A 19,913-nucleotide genomic window follows, 5' to 3' on the forward strand; every position below is an offset into this window, starting at 1 on the left:
CCTCACCAAGCTTTTTGAGAAAGTGAACAAGCATATAGATGACTATAGCCTGAAAGACATTACATACCTTGACTTTCAAAAGGCTCTTTACATGGTATTTCACCAAAAATTCCTGAATGAACTTTAGCAATCAAGGGATAAGAGGACGGGTTTGCTGACATGTATTAAAAAGTGGTTAAAATGACAGAAAACAGAGTAGGAATCAATGGATAGTTCTAAAAACAAAGGGAAGTAAGCAGTGGGGTCCTGGTATTGGGACTGGTACTATTTAATTCATAAATGATCTGAAACTATGGATGAATAGTGTCCAAGTTTGCAGATGACACCAAATTACTCAGGATGGTGAAAAACAAGGCTGGCTGTGAAGAGTTTCAAGAGGACCTTCACAAACTGAGTGAGTGAGTATAGCAGCGCCCACCTCACGGCCTCACTGGACCTCTTTATTTCAGTCTCTTCGGGGTATTTTACTTGTTTATTTGATGGGACCACAGCAGCTTTGTTTGTTCTTCCCACACAATATAGGCTCTTGAGAACTTTAACTTAAACCACAGATTTATTGTAACACAAAGTTCTTAACTTGGGGATATGGGAGATATTTACACAGGCTAATACGTTGTTCAGTTGTTCAGGCTTTACATTCACTTTATCTTTTCTTGAGTCACAGTTACACAGTTCACAGTTTCCCTTTAACTCACTCTCCACCTCTAGCCGAGGTCTGGCCTCTTGGGATTGATGTGTCTAGTCTCACCCCTTGACTGGAGTCTCTCCTCTCAGCCCTTCTTGGTGTCTCAGACCCACATCCACTCCCTCAACCTCCTCTCTAGATCTTCAGAGTAGTCTCTAGGTGTCTGTGACCATTCCGGTCTTAACTGACTCACACACACAGAGCCCTCTTGGCTGGTTTTGTCGAGCTTGCAGCCTCTGGAAGACTTCCCCGTCTCCGCCTCAAGCTCCTTCACAGGATCAGCTGTCCTCTCAGCCTCTCTGGCAGGCTCGAACTGACCCTCTCAGTCTCTGTCAGGTCCCCACTGACAGACTTCTCTGACAGGCCTCCACTCTGTCAGACATCAACTTGACTGACTGCCTCTGCAGTTTCTCTTTCTCCACTTCTTTTCCCTCCCTGAGAGCTCTGAGCACTTTGCCCCCACCCTCAGGTCACCTGACGCAGCCCTGTGCGTCTTCAGTTTATGGTTAACCCATTGCTTTCCGTCACAGTGAGCAACAATGTGGCAAATGTTCAGTGTTGGTAAGTGTAAGGTGATGCACACTGCGACAAAAAAAAAATCCCAACTTCAAGTATAGGCTAATGAGGTCTGAACTTGCTGAGACTGAGAGGGAAAAGGATCTTAGGGTCATAGTAGATAGCTCAATGAAAGTGTCAACCGAGTGTGCTGCAGCAGTAAAAATGGCGAACTGTTAGGGATTACTAGGAAAGGAATTGGGAATAAAACTGCCAATACTGTAATGCCCCTGTACAAATCTGTGGTGCAGCCTCAATTGGAATACTTTCCTGTGTACAGTTCTGGTCACTGTCTCTAAAAGGACACTGCAAAGTCAGAAAAAGTATCACAGTAATCTTAGATGTTACAAGGGCAATGTACCCCAGTGGCAAGATCTTTTTTATTCAAGAAAGGCCAAAGCTGGTAGAAGATGCCCCTGGTCACTGCTGCCACATGTTCATCCAGAAAGAGGCCTGGATCCAGCAGCACCTTCAGAATGTGAACTTGTTGTTTTAGAGTGAATGTAACCCCGTCCAGCATAGGAAACACCTCAAACCCCAGGACAATCTTTCCCACCCCCAGTAGCACCCGTGTCTTGCTGGGACTAAGCTTCACTTTATTGCCCCTCATCTATCCCAAAATTTGGATGTGGGAGTTTTTATCAGCAAAGCGTCAAACTCTTCACAGCATGCCACTGCCTCCCAATGGGCCTCTGCCTAACCCAAACAACTCCAGTGGCAAAGCCTACTCTGACAATGGTAACAAAGAAACAGTGCTTCTCTGCCAATGTTGTGTGTGCAGACACAACACTGGCAGAGAAGCACTGTTTATTTGTTACCATGGTCAGAGTAGACTTTAAACTAAGCTTTCACCCATTTCTTGTCAGGTGTATCTCAAGTCTTCTTCCATTATTGCTCCAGTCATCTCCTTAGCCTTTTCATTGCCTACAGCCCCTTAGTAAACAAAGAAGTTGCCCAGACTCTAAGACCTGAGACAGGGTATCTAGAAGCAGTTGTGTCAGCCACTTAGAGCATAACTTTATTCCAGAGGTCAATCAGACACTGTCAGGAGTGCTGACCATATCAATAAAATTCCCTAAACCTATCAAGAAAGACAGGTTGCTTACCTGTAACTGTAAATCTTCGAGTGGTCATCTGTGCATTCACACTCATGGGATCGCCCGTGCCGATCCCCCAAATCAGTACCTAAAAAGCCCAGGATTTTTCACGCTTGGCACCTGTGGGCATGCGTAGGTGTCCCAGTATGCATGCTCACCAGAGCCAGCGCGCAGATCCCACCAGTTCCTTCTTGACCGCTGGAAGCCCCCTAACATAGGGAGACTGTCAGCCGTGGGGAAGGAGGGCAGGTAGTGTGAATGCACAGATGACCACTCGAAGATCTACAGTTACAGGCAAGCAACCTGTCTATCTTCTTCGTGGTCTCTGTGCTTCACACTCATGGGAGATTAGCAAGCAAGACATACCTGGAGGCGGGAAGACAGTCAACCAGAAGAGACAGCTTGCAGCACCACAGCACCAGAGTCCTCTGCTGAGCATGCACATCCAGAGAGTAGTGCTTCATGAAAGCATGTGGAGAAGACCAGGTGGTGGCCTTGCACACATCCATCAAGGAAACACCCTTCAGGAACACCACCGATGTCGCCATTGCTCTAGTAAGAGTGTCCATGAATGGGCCCAGGCAACGGCTTCTTTGCCAGCAAGTAGCACAGTTTAATAGTCTCAGTGAGCCACTTCGAAAGCCGCTGAGATGAAATTCTGGAACCCAACTTAGGAGCAGCATAAGAAACAAAAAGATGCTGGTCCTGGCGAAAACTCTTAGAATGACTCAAATAAAACAGTAATGCATGCTTAACGTCCAAAGCGTGCCACCAACGTTCCTCATCCGAGGAAGGTGTGGGATAAAACATGGGTAACCAAACATCCAACTTAAGGTGAAACTGGGAAACCACCTTAGGAAGAGAAGAAACATCAGGAGCCAACGATACTCCAGACTCATAAAAAACTAAATATGGGTGGTCACAACGCATAGCCATAATCTCTCCTACACGGCATGCTAACGTGATAGCCACCAAAAAGGCAGTCTTCCATGACAGAAGTTAAAGAGAACAGGTTGCCATTGGTTGGAAGGGACGCCGAGTCAACCTGTCCAATACTAAAGGCGAGTCCCACAACTGAGGAGGTGATCTTGATGGAGGATGCAATCTAAGCAGTCCTTTTAGAAACCTCCTCGAATGAGGATGAGCAAAACCAGAATGCCCCTCAACAGGCTCATGGTACGCTGATATTGCTGATAAATAAACTTTAACAGAAGAAAAAGAAAGTCCAGCATCCACCAAAGATATCAGAAAATCAAAAATCACCGACAGACCCACCCATTGGGATGAGACTGTAGGGTCAGCCAAAAACTGAAGAAACTTCCCCCACTTCCTGTCATAAGAAGCACGGGTAGACAACTTTCTACTATTTAGAAAGACATGTTGGACTCTGCTGGAGAACTCACAGGGTCAATGAACCATGCCGTCAGCTTTAGATGAGGCACGTTGTGATGAAACACGTGTCCGTCCTGGGCCGACAGAAGGTCCGGTTCTGCCAGAAACTGATAGAAAACCCCCCTCGCTAATTGAAGCAAGATCAGGAACCAGTTCTGCCGAGGCCACCACGGTGTCACTAGAATGCACTGCAATCTCTCCCTCGCAGTTTTGTTGACAACTCTTGTCAGCAGAGGCAGAAACAGATATAGGAACCAATCGTTCCACGGAAACATCAGGCTGTCTGCCAATGACTCTGGATCCATCCCCCCCCCAGAACAGAACAGAGGACACTTCCGATTCCTGGCTGTGGCAAACACATCCACCTGAGGATGCCGCCAGAGCTGAAAAACCGATTGAAGGAAGCGCCACTGCATCTCCCACTCGTGCAGAGATGCTGCTCCTCTGCTCAACGAATCCGCCTGCAGATTGAGCACCCCTGGAAGGTGCACAGCCCTTACGTAGATGCCATGCTCCAGGCACTCCATCCACAATTCTATTGCTAGCGCACAGAGCCATCGAGGGACTGTGCTGCCCTGCCTGTTGACATAACAAAGGGCTGTAGTATTGTCCGTCGACAGGGCTACAGCCTTCCCTGCCACCATGGGACAGAAAGACTGAAGGGCGAAATGAATTGCCAACAGTTCCAGATAGTTTATGTGGCAACGATTCAGCTGTGGAGGCCACGGGCCCCCCCCACACAGAGAATCTATGTGAGCACCCCAGCCCCACAAAGACGCATCTGTGGTGATCGTAACTGTCATCACAGGTAGATGGAAGGGAGCTCCGACAGATGTTGTCCCTGGATTTCCACCATTGCAGGGTCCGGAGGATTGAGGGTGGAATTGTAAACCTCTTCTGAGGTGAGTCCTGTAAAGGCCGAAACTGTCTGAGGAACCACAGTTGAAGACCTCTCATTCTCAATTTTGCAAACAGCAGCACGCTTGTAGTCATCGCCATCAGCCCCAGCATCCGCTGCAGCTGCTGTGCTGTGCCCCATTTCCGACTTTGGAAAAGATGGATAAGATTGATAATGTCCTTCGCTCTCTGCTGAGGCAGAAAGGCACGGTGAAGGCTTGTGTCCAGCAAGGCCCCTATAAATTGAACTGTCCATGAAAGTGTAAGGTGAGACTTTGTCATGTTGACCTGCAGACCCAAGGTGTGAAGAAGACGAAGAGTAGTTGCAATATGGTTGGATAGATGTTCTTCCGACTCTGCCACGAAGAGCCAGTAGTCGATATACGAAAAAACGACTCTGCCTTGAAGCCGAAGATGTGCGGCTACAACACTCATCATCTTGGTAAACACCCGAGGTGCAGTGCAAAGGCCGAATGGAAGGGCTTTGAACTGAAAATGGTTGGAACCTATTGCAAAACGAAGAAAATGCCTGTACGAAGGATGGATGCTGACATGGAAGTAGGCATCCTTGAGATCCAATGTTGCCATCCAGTCCCCTTGGTTGATGAGAGGAAGGATTGTTTGCAGGGTAGACATCCTGAATTTCTGGTACACGATAAACTTGTTCAGATTTCGAAGGTCCATAATTGGTCTCAATCCCCCATCCCGCTTGGGAATCAGGAAGTAACGGGAATAGAACCCCCCCGTTCTGGCCTCTTATGGGGCCGGTTCTATGGTTTGTTTCTGCAAGAGGTTGCTCACCTCCACCAGCAGAGGTGGGGAAGGGGGTGTGGTGACAATCACTGACTGAGTTGGAACCTGAAAAAAGTCTATCTTGTATCCTTCTGCAATGATGGAAAGAGCCCACCTGGCCGTGGAGATGGACTTCCAAGCCGGAAGATATTGACGGAGGTGGATATGTGACGAAGGAGGGGCGACAATGCGTGCTACAGAAAAGTCAAAGGCCCTGCTTCTGTGGGTGGGCACCCTTAGATTTGCCGGTGGCTGCAAATGCTGAAGCAAATTTGTTTTTGTTATTTCTCCTATAGGGAGACCTACTCTCTGCTTGCAAAGAGCGAGGTCTCCAAGGCTGGTCGGGGGGGAATTTCTGGTAGGGCCTCTTGGGCCAAGATTTATGCCATTGCTTAGGCTTGCCAGCCCTAGATGAAGCTGGGACACCCAGGTTTCTTGAGGTCTTTATGCTTTTGTCCATCTCTTGAAGGACACTGTCAGTGGTTGAACTGAAAAGTGATGGACTTAGCTGATACATCCACCATGAGCTTTGCTGCAGACAGTTGCTGCTTAGCCATAGCTAAGCCCTCCTTTTGCAGCTTCCTAAACGAAGATCACTTCTCCTTGCTCAAGGAAGACAATAACGGCGTGAGTTGCTCCCAAATGGAGTATTGGTAGCGAGCCATGCACGCGGCATAATTGGAAAACTTCACTCCCAATGCTCCAGCTGAGTAGAATTTTCTGCCCGCATTGTCTAATTTCTTGCCCTCTTTGTCAGGTGGGGAAGAATGGGTGTTGTGCGCCTTAGAGGATGATGAGACCACCACCGAGTTGGGTTTAGGGTGGGCGAACAAAAGCTCAGCACCAGCCTCCTGGACACGATACATATGGTCCAGTCTTCGCGAATTGATTGGTGTAGATGCCGGTTTTGTCCAGGGGTCCTTCACCACCTGCAGGATAACTTTGGTCACTGGAAGGGCCACAGCATTCGATGTGTTTCTCTGCATTATATCGAAGACGGTGTCATCGACGACTGGCTGTGGTTGAACCAATGAGAGGGAGAGGGAGTGTGCCATCTGCTTCACCAGGTTCCCATAAGACTTCAGATCTTCCGATGGAGATATGGGAAGGTCCTCAGCAATATGCGACTCTGGCGAAGTTTCCACTGCCCTGTCAGGATCATCAGTACCGACCTCAGAGTCTGATGATGAAGAAACTCTCCTCACTGAGTGCTCAGAAAGTATCGGGGTCGACGCATGCTCAGGTGACCGGAGCGATACCAATGACTGCACTTGCACTTCCTCCACCCACTCTCTGCATCTCTCGGAAGGAATCGACACCAATGCCGATGCACGATGCGTGGAGTGATGTGAAACCCTCGAGAAATGCGAGGCTTCCGACCGCTGATCCCATTCTGGGAAGTCATGTGGAGGGTACTACTGGTATGGCGGGTACGGGTATCTGTAGGAACAAGGCCACTGACGTTGATCCCACGGCAGAGGTGGTGGAAAACATCAAACCATCATAGCCGGTTCAAGCTCTCTCCGACCCATAGTCGGTGGAAGAAGAGCCAGGGGTTTGTTTGGCACCGAAACCTTGATTTCGGATACCGAACCACTGTCGCTTCGACGACGCGATCTCGATCTCGATGAATGGGCGCACTGGGTCAGGTCTATCTCCTGCTCAGATCCCGACAGACGGATCGGCTGCGAACCTCTGCTTCTCGACACCGAAGGACTCCGTGGATGTGGAGACGCCAGGATCTTCCAGGGTGGAGCTTGCGTTGATACTGAAGCATCCTGAGAAGGACTGCGGGAAAGTCTGTTCTTCCGCTTCTCCTTTGACTTAAGACTTCTTCGGGAAGTCAGTCAGTCAGTCACATTTTATTTGTATCCCGCCCTCCCCGCCGAAGCGGCTCAGGGCGGCTAACAACAAAATTTAATGCATACATTGTACAATAATAATAATAAATAATATTTTAATTATAATTGATTAAAATCTATTAAAATTCTAAAAAGACATTAATGTATTGGGTCCCTGAATCGTCCCAACATTTCTTGGCTGGAGTCACCACTGACCCTTCAGGGGGTCGTTTTGTGGGTCGGCCTCGCTCGGTTGGCATATTAAGATTTATACCCCGCCCTGAGACACCTAGGTGAGAAGGGCGGGGTATAAATCTTAATAAATCTTAATATAAATAAATAAATATCAGTCTGCACTGGTCACGATGGGTCGACCGATGTAACCGTTGTGGCCTGGGTGGCTTCCCCCATTGGTACTGATGGGCTTGTTGACATTTTTGGCGGATGAAGAACCAATTCTACAAGAGCTGCTGATAGCCTTGCCGCCTGGTTTTCCCAAGTTTGCTTCAAGAAGCTCGAGCAATGTGGGCATGAGTCTACTCGGTGTCCCTTGTCCAGACACAATAAGCAGAGGGAGTGACCGTCAGGAGGTGCAATTTTGCTACCACACTTGCGGCAACGTTTAAAAAAACCCCAACGTCTTTCCATAGGCACCGGAACCTCACAGAAAGATTTCTGAGGGAATGGGGGAAAAAACAAAGCCCCAAAGGGCAAAGTCCAACAACAAGTCTTTTTCTTTTAACAACAACAACTAACTATAACACTTAACTACTAACTAGGAAAACAACAAACGGGCTATATAACTGAAAAAATCCAAGTATTACCAATACCGACCGGAGCAATCGAAAGGAGATCCTATCAATGCGGCGGTCAAAAAGGAACTGGCGGGATCTGCCCGCTGGCTCCAGTGAGCATGCATACTGGGACACCTGCGCATGCCCACTGGTGCCAAGCGTGAAAAATCCCGGGCTTTTTAGGTACCAATTCGGGGGATCAGCGCAGGCACTATATCCCATGAGTATGAAGCACAGAGACCACGAAGATCTATCTGGATCCCTTCAGGGGGCAGGTTATCTTCATAGATCCCCGGGCTATGGCAGTGCCCCCTATAGAATCTGCAGCACCGCCACCCAATCTTCCCCCCCTGTGCCCCCTCCCCCACTGGCTATGGCCCTGTAGATCCCCCATCCCTGCAGTCTTGATATTCCTATAAGTCTAAGCCTCATCTATGAAAGGGACACTGTCCTTCATTCCTCTACCTTCAGGTTACCTTAAAACATTTATAAGTCCATGTTTCAACTCATAACTTGAACCCAAAGTGTAATTTCATTGTTAGCTAACACAAATCTAAAACCAAAACATCTTATAGAAACTACTTTCTGTCACAGTACCTACAGAGCAGTCAAGTTGAGGAGCCAAAGGCTGTTCTAAATGTTTTGTTTTAGAAGTCCTCTTATTTCCTTCGACCAAGGTACTAGTCCAGAATACTGAAGCAGCCACAGAAAGCGCACAAGCAGACAGCAATAAAATGTACCCTCAGGGTCTGGAATAAAAGATGGTGGTGTTCTGAACGAAGGCTCATAGCAGAGTCTTTCAAGTATTTGTTGATGAGCTTTACAGAAAAGCACCAGCACTTCGCAACAGCTAATAGGCAACCAATGCAAAGATCACATAATATAATATGGTAATTGTGCTTGCCCCAAATAATAGATAGGGGTCTGCATTTTGCACCAATTGCTAGGGAAAAACAAAGCGTGCATACTGATTTGTTGGACTTTATTTAAAAAGGATCCTTTGCCGCTTTTGTTTTTGGAATATGATTGTCTCCAAACTGTGTCCTACGTATAAAACTTAGGTGCAAATTTGTCAAAGGGCTTCTAGCACTTAACCTTGAGTGATATGCCAGTGCCCTCAATAGTTTGCTATGAATTTGTTTATCACCTGATAAAGGTCTTCCATCTGTACACCTATTAAAGATCATTGTGTAGTATTACTAGCTGTGTATTCAGTAGAACAGAAATTCTACATCAAAATGATAATGTAAGTAAATTATGCAAATTAGTATATTATGCTTATTTAGCGTGGCACATTTAGGCTGCTACATATGTGTTTATTCAAAGCAGAGCTTTTTGGGGGCAGGAATGTAGTTCCAGCTGGCTTGGTGTCAGGTGGTGTGGCCTAATATACAAATGTGTTCATGCTGGGCTTTTTCTACAAAAAAGCACTGTGTGAAACAATGGCGACGCAAGGGGTGTATGGCCTAATATGCAAATGAGTTCCTGCAGGAATTCAAAGCACTTATACCTAGTAAACAGTCTTGGTTAAAAAGAACTCAGGAGCAAAATTAAAACAGAATAGAGCAAAAACTTAAACCATGTTGTACTTGCTGTTATCCACAATTTTGGGTACACTACTACTGTGGCATTTGTAATGAGTTATATTAACTGCAGCTGTAAAAAATGTTTTGCATGAAATAGCATTTATCACAAAGGGGAAAGCAATAATTTTTTCAATGTGGTATACTGATCAGTTCATGAGTATTTAAAATATTGTTACTCCATCTCGCATTCTACAGGGTTTTTTGCTCTGCAACCCGGGGGGGGGAGAGGGCAGCGGCTTTTGATTCCTCCAAAAAATATGATGGAGCTCAAGGTACCCACATGGACAAAAACCCACATGGGATGGGGATACAGTAAGGAGAGAAACTGCACAAGATTGTCTCTTCTCTCTCTTGTGCCAGCAGAAGAGCTGACAGGACCCAACCCCATATTTGAAGACAAATGGCGCTGTCTATAATCAGTTAATACTAGAGGATGGCATTTATCTTTCGCTAAAAAGGTCAGTGTTGGAGCTGTATGAGCAGCACCATGGATTTCAAGAATGAAGAAAGTCTTCATCTTCATTTATTTCATTTATATCCCATCCTCCCTGCAAGAAGGCTCAGGGCAGGTTCCATCATAAAACCGCACAATAAAACCCATTACGTACTTAAAATACAATTCATCAGGAGCTAACCAACCTGCCAAAATGAGATGTGGCAAATGAAGAAAAATATTTATTCAAAAGTCTCCTTGATTTCTGTGTTATTTCCAAGAATGCTCTTGGAACGGTAGCCTACATGAAGACTTTCAAGCATGTTGTAATCCGAGGACTACCTATTTTAATAGAAATAATGTAACATTTTTTTTTTACTAGCATATGTGAGGTAGTATCTTCTTTGAAATAGGTAGTCTGATGTCCAAATATGTAAAGGTTCTGATCCAAGAAAATAATTGTTTATTTTGGAGCTAATACAAGGAATATTGAGCTGCATCTATTGAAAACAAATACAAAAGGGAAAATTCAGATTTCAAGAAAATATAAACTATTTATTTAAAACGTTTTATTCTGCTTTTCCATCCAACTTAGGGTCCCTAAGGAGAATTATCAAACCATTCAAGTAAGCTTTTAAAAATACATATAGAAACAATCTAAAGCAGGGTGTTGAACTCATTTGTTACTACAGCCAGATATGACATAAATAGGTCTTTGTGGGGTCAGGCCATGTGTATCATAAAATGTAATGCCAGGTAGTGGAAATATAAACTTTATAAAGGATACAGAAAAACACAATTTTTATTTAAACTCTTGCAATATTTTATTTAAAATGGAAAGGTGGAAGAATAGCGGGATTTGGCAATGCAGTTTTAAAAATGAAACATCAAAAAAAGCACAAGGATACTAAAAATATAAAATGCTCTGAGCCTAGGAAAACATTAAATGGCTGGGCATTGCAAACTTCTCTACCCCTCCCCCAGTGTAATATCTCCCTTTGGCTGTAGGTTCCCAGGTTAGAGCACTCACTAGGCACCAGTTCTTAGGTCTATTCAGCAGAGACAAGCCAGCTCAAATTATTAACACTTTGTTTGCAAGGACACAACTCCAGGAAGCAATACTTTCAGCTGGCCATAGGAATGCTGGAAAGGAAACTGAGTTCAACTTCACTGAAACACTTGCTGCACAGCCACAGTTGCAAGGAAAACATGGAATGGATTTTCTATTAAGGTCTCTGGGCCCAGATAGATACTCTATCTGGGCACAGAGACCTTAATGGAAAATCCATTCCACATTTTCTTTGCAGCTTTGCAAGCCCAGAAGAGCTGGCCTGCAGCCAGCAAAGACAAGGCAGAATGAGTTGGGAACTTCAGCAGCCTGAGAGCTTCAAAGGGTGAGGACAGGAGTGGGAGAAAAGAGCTGTGGGCCTGATTAAAACCCTGGGCAGGGATGGTTCTGGCCCATGGGCCAGACATTTGACACCTTTGATCTAAAGCAATAAAGCAAAACTGTGTCTCAGGTAGGGTCTCTCCATCTAGACTAGGGGTGCCAAAATACAGTTTACTAAATACAGTTTCAGGCTCCTTGTTAATTAAGTAGCATGTTTCCATTAACTTTCAAAACCTGTAATGTTTAGGATGGAATATATTGATTTATTACTATTTATTTATATATTTGACTTATATTCCACCCTCCCCACGGGAGCAGGCTCAGGGCGGCTTACATATAATTACATAAAACATTACATAAAACCAGTCAAAACAGATATAAACATAATATATTTAAAACAGTAAGATATTGCAGGTGCTATAACAAACAATCTTACAATGATAGTATATTTAATGACATATTGACGGGTGACAAGAAGTAAATATGCTTTATACACCTTTCCTTTTACTACTGAGTAAAAATGGAATGTTTCAGAAAGCACATTTCTTTTTAAAAAAAAAAAATTTTAAACAAGCATCCCAGCAACAAAACAAATTCCAACATACACAAAATCAAACAGAACACAACAAATATGGCTAAGGAAAAAACACGGACATGATGCCAAGTCCCATGCTCACCAAAGCAAGCAAACAAAATACAGTTTCAGGAAGTATAGATTGAACAGTTATGAAAAAGGAACCTATATTTGGAGGGGATTTCCCCACCTTTATGACATTCATTCCCTCCAAATAAGAAATAAGAGGCATCCACATCCAAAAAATGAGATCTTTGAACCTAAATCTGTAGGGTTAACCATTAAAGAGATCTCCATAACCATAAGGTCCCAACTTTCCTCAGTGTTAAAGATGGATGCTAATCCTTCTTCTAGTTTGTTGTAATACACAAATGTACAGCTGCCAATAAAGCTCAAATAAGCTTTGGTGTATCAATATCCCTATGAGAAGGTAAATCCAATAATAACCATTTGGAATCTAGTTATAACTTTACATTACATATCGTATGAATCACTGTTAAGCACTTCATTCCAAAACGCTTGAATGGCTGGGCATTGCCACCAGCAATGATAGAAAGATCCCACCTGCTTACATTTTTTCCAACGTGCATTTGGAGTCTTTCTACGGAAATTATACAATTTTTGTGGGGTAAGATACAGTTTGAATATTTAGTGCCTCTGAGGTGAATGCATATGATGTCCAGACCTCATGCTGAAAGAACATCTCTTCTCATTGCTGTATCGTTAAGACAGAGGCCACATACACTAAAACCATTGTAATGACTTTGAAAAGTCTAGGAAAGGAGTAAGCAGCTTTTTGTCCTAGGACACCTGTATGCTTAATAGGAAGCCAGATATATGCATCCAATGCCTCCCACCCATTCCTCATTGTGGAGCATGCTAGGCCGGAGCATCCTGAAGTGAGCAGTGCCTCATAAAAACTCCCACCCTGCCACAAATTGTGTTAGTCTTTAAGGTGTTACTGGACTTTTGTTGTTTTCTACTGTTACAGTCTACCATGGCTACCCATCTTGATCTAACCAGGAATGTCAAACTCATTTGTTATGAGGGACAGATCTGACATAAATGAGATCTTGTCGGGCTAAGCCAGATCTGGCCAGGCCATATGTGTACCTATTTAAGATTACATAGCAGAGATACAAACTTTATAAAGGAGACAGATAAATGCAAAGTTTTTTTTAAAAAAAAAACACCTTAAAACATGCTTAAACATTAGGACTTGTTGGTCTTAAAGGTGCTTTCTTTGTGTTTCTCCCATGGGATCCAGAGAACCGGACAAAGAAATCTCTGGCTCTTTCCTACCTACCCCAGGGTGCCAGGAGGGGGGAGGAGCCTCAGCCAATAGATAGAAGAGAGGTTTGGCTCAGTAGCTCTGCTGTGCAATTGAGAGATCCTGGCAAAGCAAGCTCTACCTCCCCCTCTTACTCCCCAAGGGAAGAGCCTCAGCTAATGGAGAAAATTTTGACTTTGCTCTGTAGCTCCTGTGCAATTGAGCAAGCCTTGCATAGCAAGCTATTATGCAGAAGGGAGCAAGAGAGAGGAAGAAGGAAGCAGATGATAGCCAATTGCTTGGGGACCTGATAGAAGCCCTCCGAGGGCCTGATTCGGCATTTGGGCTGCATGTTTGACACCCATGATCTAGCCTGAATTATGGTACCCCAAAATCTGAATTTAGAGCCATCTGAAAGTATTCTGGAAAAGAAGACACAAATTCAGGGGGACACAAATTGATTTGGCCAGGAGCCAAAGAGCTATTCAACTAATTCTACGTGGCCAATGGTCCTTTGGGCTGGGCTTCCATAAAGCGGATACTTCATGACAAATGATCATCTGAAGAGAATTCCATAAGTGGCTTGGAATGACATAGGACTGCTGCTCCAAAACACAATCACGTGCATGTAGAACTCCTGTTAGAACATTCTTTGGATCACAGCATCAGATTTTAAACTTGTTGAGAGACCAGAGTGTACAAGAAACCCAACCTGCTTGGGACCCAAAGAATCCCATGTATCTGTGCACTCAGAACTTGCTGATTTCCAGATTCAGGTGCCTCAAGACAGAGAATCTGCTATTGCTAGGAAACATCACAATGAGCTATAATGGGATGAGGTCATGAATACTCCTGTTCTTTGTGTGTGTATCAAACCCTGATCCCAGTTTTCATACTAAACCCTAGACTGGTTAGATATGAACTTTATGGATGCAGTCAGGTGTTCTGGTTGGTTTTAATTAAAAGGTATAACTCGGCTTTTGTGTTTGAAAGTTGCAACACATGTATCACTTTGGGCAGAGATCAGTTTAATAGTTTCATGGTCACTGCAACAAATCAAAATCAAAGGCATATGGAACAGAAACACTGCTAATACCCATGAGCGCTGTTGTGTTCTCTTTGCAGAAAAAGTCTCATTACAGAAAAGATATTTCTGTTGCTCAATAACAACTGAAGCATTTTGATGAGCCAGAGAACCAGGAGGGAAACTATTCTTTCTGCTCCAGCAAGTTTTATTGCTTCTTCTCTTCCTGTCACCTAACAGGACAGACAATTGTTAATTAATTTGATTGCAACTAGGCTCAAAGGACAACATTTGCTTTTCCGGAGATCATACAAAGGTGGCCCTTCCATCAAATGCCAGCTCCTCATAGATTAGCTGTTCAGAAGGCAGTCAGTTGTCAACAGAGCATATAAAAATAAATGTAAATTGCAGTGAGAATGAATAATCTGTATTCACTGAGCTTGGTTACATGTGTCTTAATTGGTGAATGGTGGTTCTCATATTAGAAAGAATATCTACTATATACGGAAGGCATCAAAGTCTGTTCTGAATTTACTTTCATGTCTCTAAATATCAAGATTATGCCTTTATGCTTTTTGCTTGAAATAAATGTGACACAAGATTTTGAAGAGTGTTTTAAGGCTCTTTCAAGGGGAAACAATGTAGTTAATTAAAATAAAAGATAATGTGGACAGGTATTTATTTTACAAAGATCCAGATTGTGTTCACTGAATTTTATTGCTTTAACAACATATAATGCACCATTTATTATTTAGTTAGCATACAAAATCATACTATTTGTCATATTTATATAAATGCCTAAGTTCTAAACAAGCAAAACTGAAAACACACCTCAGGGAGAACAGAGTGAGTACACTGCAAAACGCTACTAGCGCTAACCAGGTATAGTGGTTAAGAGCAGCAGATTTCTAATTTGGACATCAAGGTTTGATTCCCCCACTCCTTCACATGAAGTCTGCTGGATGACCTCAGATCAGTCACAGTTCTCTCAGAAATCTCTCAGTCCCACCTACCTCACAAGGTACCTATTGTGGGGAGAGGAGGGGAAGGCAATTATAAGCTGCTTTGAGACTTCTTAGAGAATAGCAGACAACGTATAAAACCCAATTCTTCTTCCAGCTTACCATATATATCTTAGGGCCAAACTACTCAAAACTTTTTAAACAAATTATTTTTGCCCTGCTACATCATTTATAAAGTCTTCAGGGCCCTGATTTAGTTTGGGACCATGATCTGCGGGGTGAGTGAAGAGAAGGGGTCTCTCCCCCTCTTTTCCTGAGTTGAAACTGTACAGGGAGGAGTTATTTGAAGCATTTTGAAGCCCCACAGACTTTTAAAATAACACTCCCCACAGCTGCTGTGAGGCTATGACGGAAGCAAGTCGGGTCTAAGTCTGGTTTTTAAAAGTCTTGTGTAATTTTGACCCTTCGTTTTTGCCCTCTGCGGTTGCAACAAGCCACTCAGTTTCTCTTTTATTCATCATGTATGTGGCTTACTTGTATGAGGTTAACACATCACTGAGAAACTAATCAAATATTATGCCAGCAGCTTCCATGGTATGTTTCTCATTCCTGATCATGACTGCTACAATATTTGCTGCTGTAGACATTGTGAAAAGCCTGTAAGTAGCTGAAATGTGGAACAATATTGTGCAATTCTTACTACAACTGATCTCATAACAGCTGTTCCTCTTTGTTTGAGTTCTCCAAGGACCCTCTCATGGAATACTTTGATTCTGTTGTATCTGCCTTATTTTTTTTTAAAAGTACATTCTGTATAACTATGATATAATTTACTGCATTTACCGTATATCTCCACCTTTTCTTACCAATGCAAACCCAAAGTGGCGTATATTGTTCTCTGCCCCTCCATATCATCACAACAACCCTATGATGCAATTTTGGCTGAGTGTAGGTAACTGGCCCAAAGTCTTAGGGTTGCCAACTCCCAGGTGGTGGTTGGAGATCTCTTGGGAATACATCTGATCTTCATGTGACGGAGATCGATTCACTAAAGAAAATGGCTGCCTTGGAAGGTTGATAGTATGGTATTGTATCTAATTGAAGCCTTTCCTCCTCAGGCTCCCTCTCCTAAATTATCCAGGTATTTTCCAACCCAGAGCTGGCAACCCTATCCAGCATGCTTCCATGGCAGAGTGCAGATTTCAAACGGGGTCTTCCAGATCCTAGTCTGACAAACCACTACACCACACTTGCTGTCTTATATAAAATAACAGGTATTATATATTAGGTATTCTTACTGTTTGGTGTCTCTACAATAACAGGAGTCTTGATGTTCTAAACCTTCTCTAAAGTAAACTGGAAGATGTTGTTTGTCAGTCACAACACCTTCTACTACAGTACAGCTTGCAAATCTACTTTTACAGTACTACAGAGGTCCAGTGTCATGCGGTGGTTAGCATGTTAGACTAGGATATGAGAGACCTAGCTTCAAATCCCTGATCAGAAATGGAAGCTTGCTGGTTGACACTGAGCCAGCCTTTCTCTCAGCCTAACCTACTTCACAGTACTGTTATTATGATAATAAAATGGAGGAAGGGAGAACACTGTATACTATTTTGTATCTCTAGTGGGGAGAAAACTATGTACAAATCTAAATAAACTTGGGATGTTCTGAAGCAAACAAGCTTATTTATATATATTTTAAATAGTAATGAATCAGAAAAAGAGAGACTTCCCCTTTAGTAATAAGGCGTGTTGTGGAGAGAAATACAACAGGCAGTAGAAATTTGCTGTGGGTGAGTGACATGGCTGGGAAGGAAAGGGAAGATAAAGGGACTCAAGGTATGTCAAAAAAAGTAGCTATTGGAAAGTGAAGTGGAGAAAGTGAAGAAATGTAGGGTTGGTTATCCTGCAGGGATAGAGCATTTGCAACAATTACTGTAATTAGCTTTTGCTTGGTTTCTATACAACCTTAGTGCAGCTGTGCATGTTGTGTTAATGCACATCATTGACAACTGGGCAGTTCATTATCTAAGTTTTTGAACAATCCAACAGTTTTTGGTCTTCTTACAATTGCTGTTTTTTCTTCAGATGAACTAGTAAAATCTTTTGCATCCACATAACATTGCTAAAATTTTTGTTGTTAGTGTGAGCAAAGTTCTGTTAGGTACTTGTCAGTGATTTGGAAGCCTTTCTGCAGCAGTATATTAATTCTACAGAACTGGCATCTACTGACAGTTCTTTCATATAACACTTCAACAGAGGTGTTCGGATTAGCCGCGACTCCTGCTGTTTTGAAGCTATTTTGTTGGTACCCAGTAAAACTCAACTGGGCATGAAGCAAGGGTCACTGGGGATGTATGTGTGTGGGGGAGGTATTTGTGAAGTTCCTGTTTTGTGCAGGGGGTTGGATTAGATGACCACGGAGGTCCCTTTCAACTCTATGATTTTATGATCCTGAGCTAATAAAATGTCTTAATACTGTTGTTGCTGTTGTCACATTTCCAATATATTTTGTCAGACAAAATGACCATTCCTAGAAATCTTTTTGGATCAGTTCAGTTCTTTGTATGAGGCATTTCACTTTGGGTACCTATTTCAGTTGTATCAGGTTTTAATTCTTCTTTGGCTAAAGTTCATCCTAGGTTTTTAATGCTGGTTTTCATAACCAGAAAACTAAGGAAAAAAACCAATTTCTGGAAGGAGATCCCACATTTTTGGTATTATGGCAGTTAGCAAAGTTTTATTTCTGACCCAGCATATTTACATTTTTGGGTGCATTTCCAGGTTCTTCTGTTAGCAGCTATTTAGAACTTGCAGACTTGGGCCCTTCCTTTTGTATCATCAGGACCCAAGTCACAGACTTTAATTTTCTAAGTAATATTGTTAAATAGAGGCAATAATTCTCATACTTTCCCCAGACCCTTACCTTGGATTCACATGTTACAACAGCACAATTTCAGAGTTTGTAGAGAAAAAAGAAAAGGGGATGAGAAGGAACCAGCTTATTGTGTGAAATCATATGTTTGGTACTCTGCTGTAGGGGGAAAAAAACCAACACCGCCTTATCAGCACAACCACTTGTGTGTGTTTTTCTCAAATGGTGACAGAAAGCAGATTAATGACATTAAAGAAAGAATAGTTCAGAACTGAAACCTCCAAATAGGCCCCATGATTCCCGAGCTCTGCTGAAAGTCATGAGCTTATATTATTCTTAATAGCAATTATTATGATTTCTGCAACTGTGTGCTGAGTGTTTTCATGATTATAGTAATTTTAAAACATATTTTCACAAGCAAAGGACTTGGAACATATTGTGGCTTTTATCTTCAGCACTCAGCACCCTACCTATGGAATATTATTTATTTTATTTATACTTTCCTTTCCCTATTTCCACCCTGGGGATCCAGAGTAACTTATATCATTGCCCTCTCCTCTTAGTTTATCCTTACAACAGTCCTGCAAGGTAGATTGTGATGAGACAGCACGACAGGCCGAAGGGCAGGGGGAACAGCAGATTAAATTCCTAGCATTTTCCAGCTCTGTAGATCATTTAAAAATTATGTAGTGAAACGGACCTTTCTCTAGGTCTGATCTCACAAACCAGTTCACTGTGGCAAAGATCTGTGATGCAGCATGTGAAGTCATAATGAAAAACAGGGTGTTCTTGGGCATGTACAGACAACATTTCTCTTATTACTGAGGACCAATTGCCAATCACTCCCACCCACATCGGCTTTTAACTTCTAGCTTTGTTAAGAGTGAAGTGCCCAAGCTGAAGCGAAAATTAACCATGTATGTGTACTGAGGGAAATTTCCCCTGTATGTTCTTGGGAAGGTCTGCTGGAGACCCTGAGAAGTGTGCTGCTAGTTGGGGCCAAAACAGACACATTTTATTCTTCCCTTTCCCATTCTAAATTACCCCCATCCCACTGCTATTAAGCTCACAGGAGCAAAATGCAGACACTAAAAAGTGTACTCCCCCCCCACTCTAGCAAGGGTAATACTGTAGCTCAGGGGTGGTCAAACTGCAGCTCGGGAGTCACATGTGTCTTTTTCACACACATTGTGTTGTGGCTCTCAAAGCCCTTACTGCCCCATCGGCCAGCTTGGAGAAGGCATTTGTCTCTTTTAATCACTTCTGCAAGCCAAGCCAGCTGGCTGCTTCGAGAATACATTTAAAGTTAAAACTGCTTTCTTTCCACCTCTCCCTCTCTTCCTTGAGGCTTTCAAACATTTGACATTCATGTCTTGCGGCTCTCAAACATCTGATGTTTACTCTATGTGGCTCTTACATTAAGTAAGTTTGGCCACTTTTGCTGCAGCATCTTGGGAATGGGGTGCATGTGAGACACAGAGGAGAAATGGTGCAGGACAAACAAGGTTAAACACCCTCTTCCTCCATGTGGCTTTCCCACTCAAATGAAGTGACCCTTATGCAGCACTCTGATCAAAGGTTTGTTTGTTCTGGCCTGTAGTACGCAATAGTGGACTAGATGCATAAATAATTCAGTATGACTCAAAAAAAAGGGAGGGGATTAGAAAAAGGAGGACTAGTATGTTCACAAAGTCACACAAGAGAAAATGGAGATGAAACCAGTAGGCGTACAATAAAAGAGAC

This window comes from Heteronotia binoei, chromosome 4, assembly GCF_032191835.1.
Source record: "Heteronotia binoei isolate CCM8104 ecotype False Entrance Well chromosome 4, APGP_CSIRO_Hbin_v1, whole genome shotgun sequence".
In the NCBI taxonomy this organism is placed as follows: Eukaryota; Metazoa; Chordata; class Lepidosauria; order Squamata; family Gekkonidae; genus Heteronotia; species Heteronotia binoei.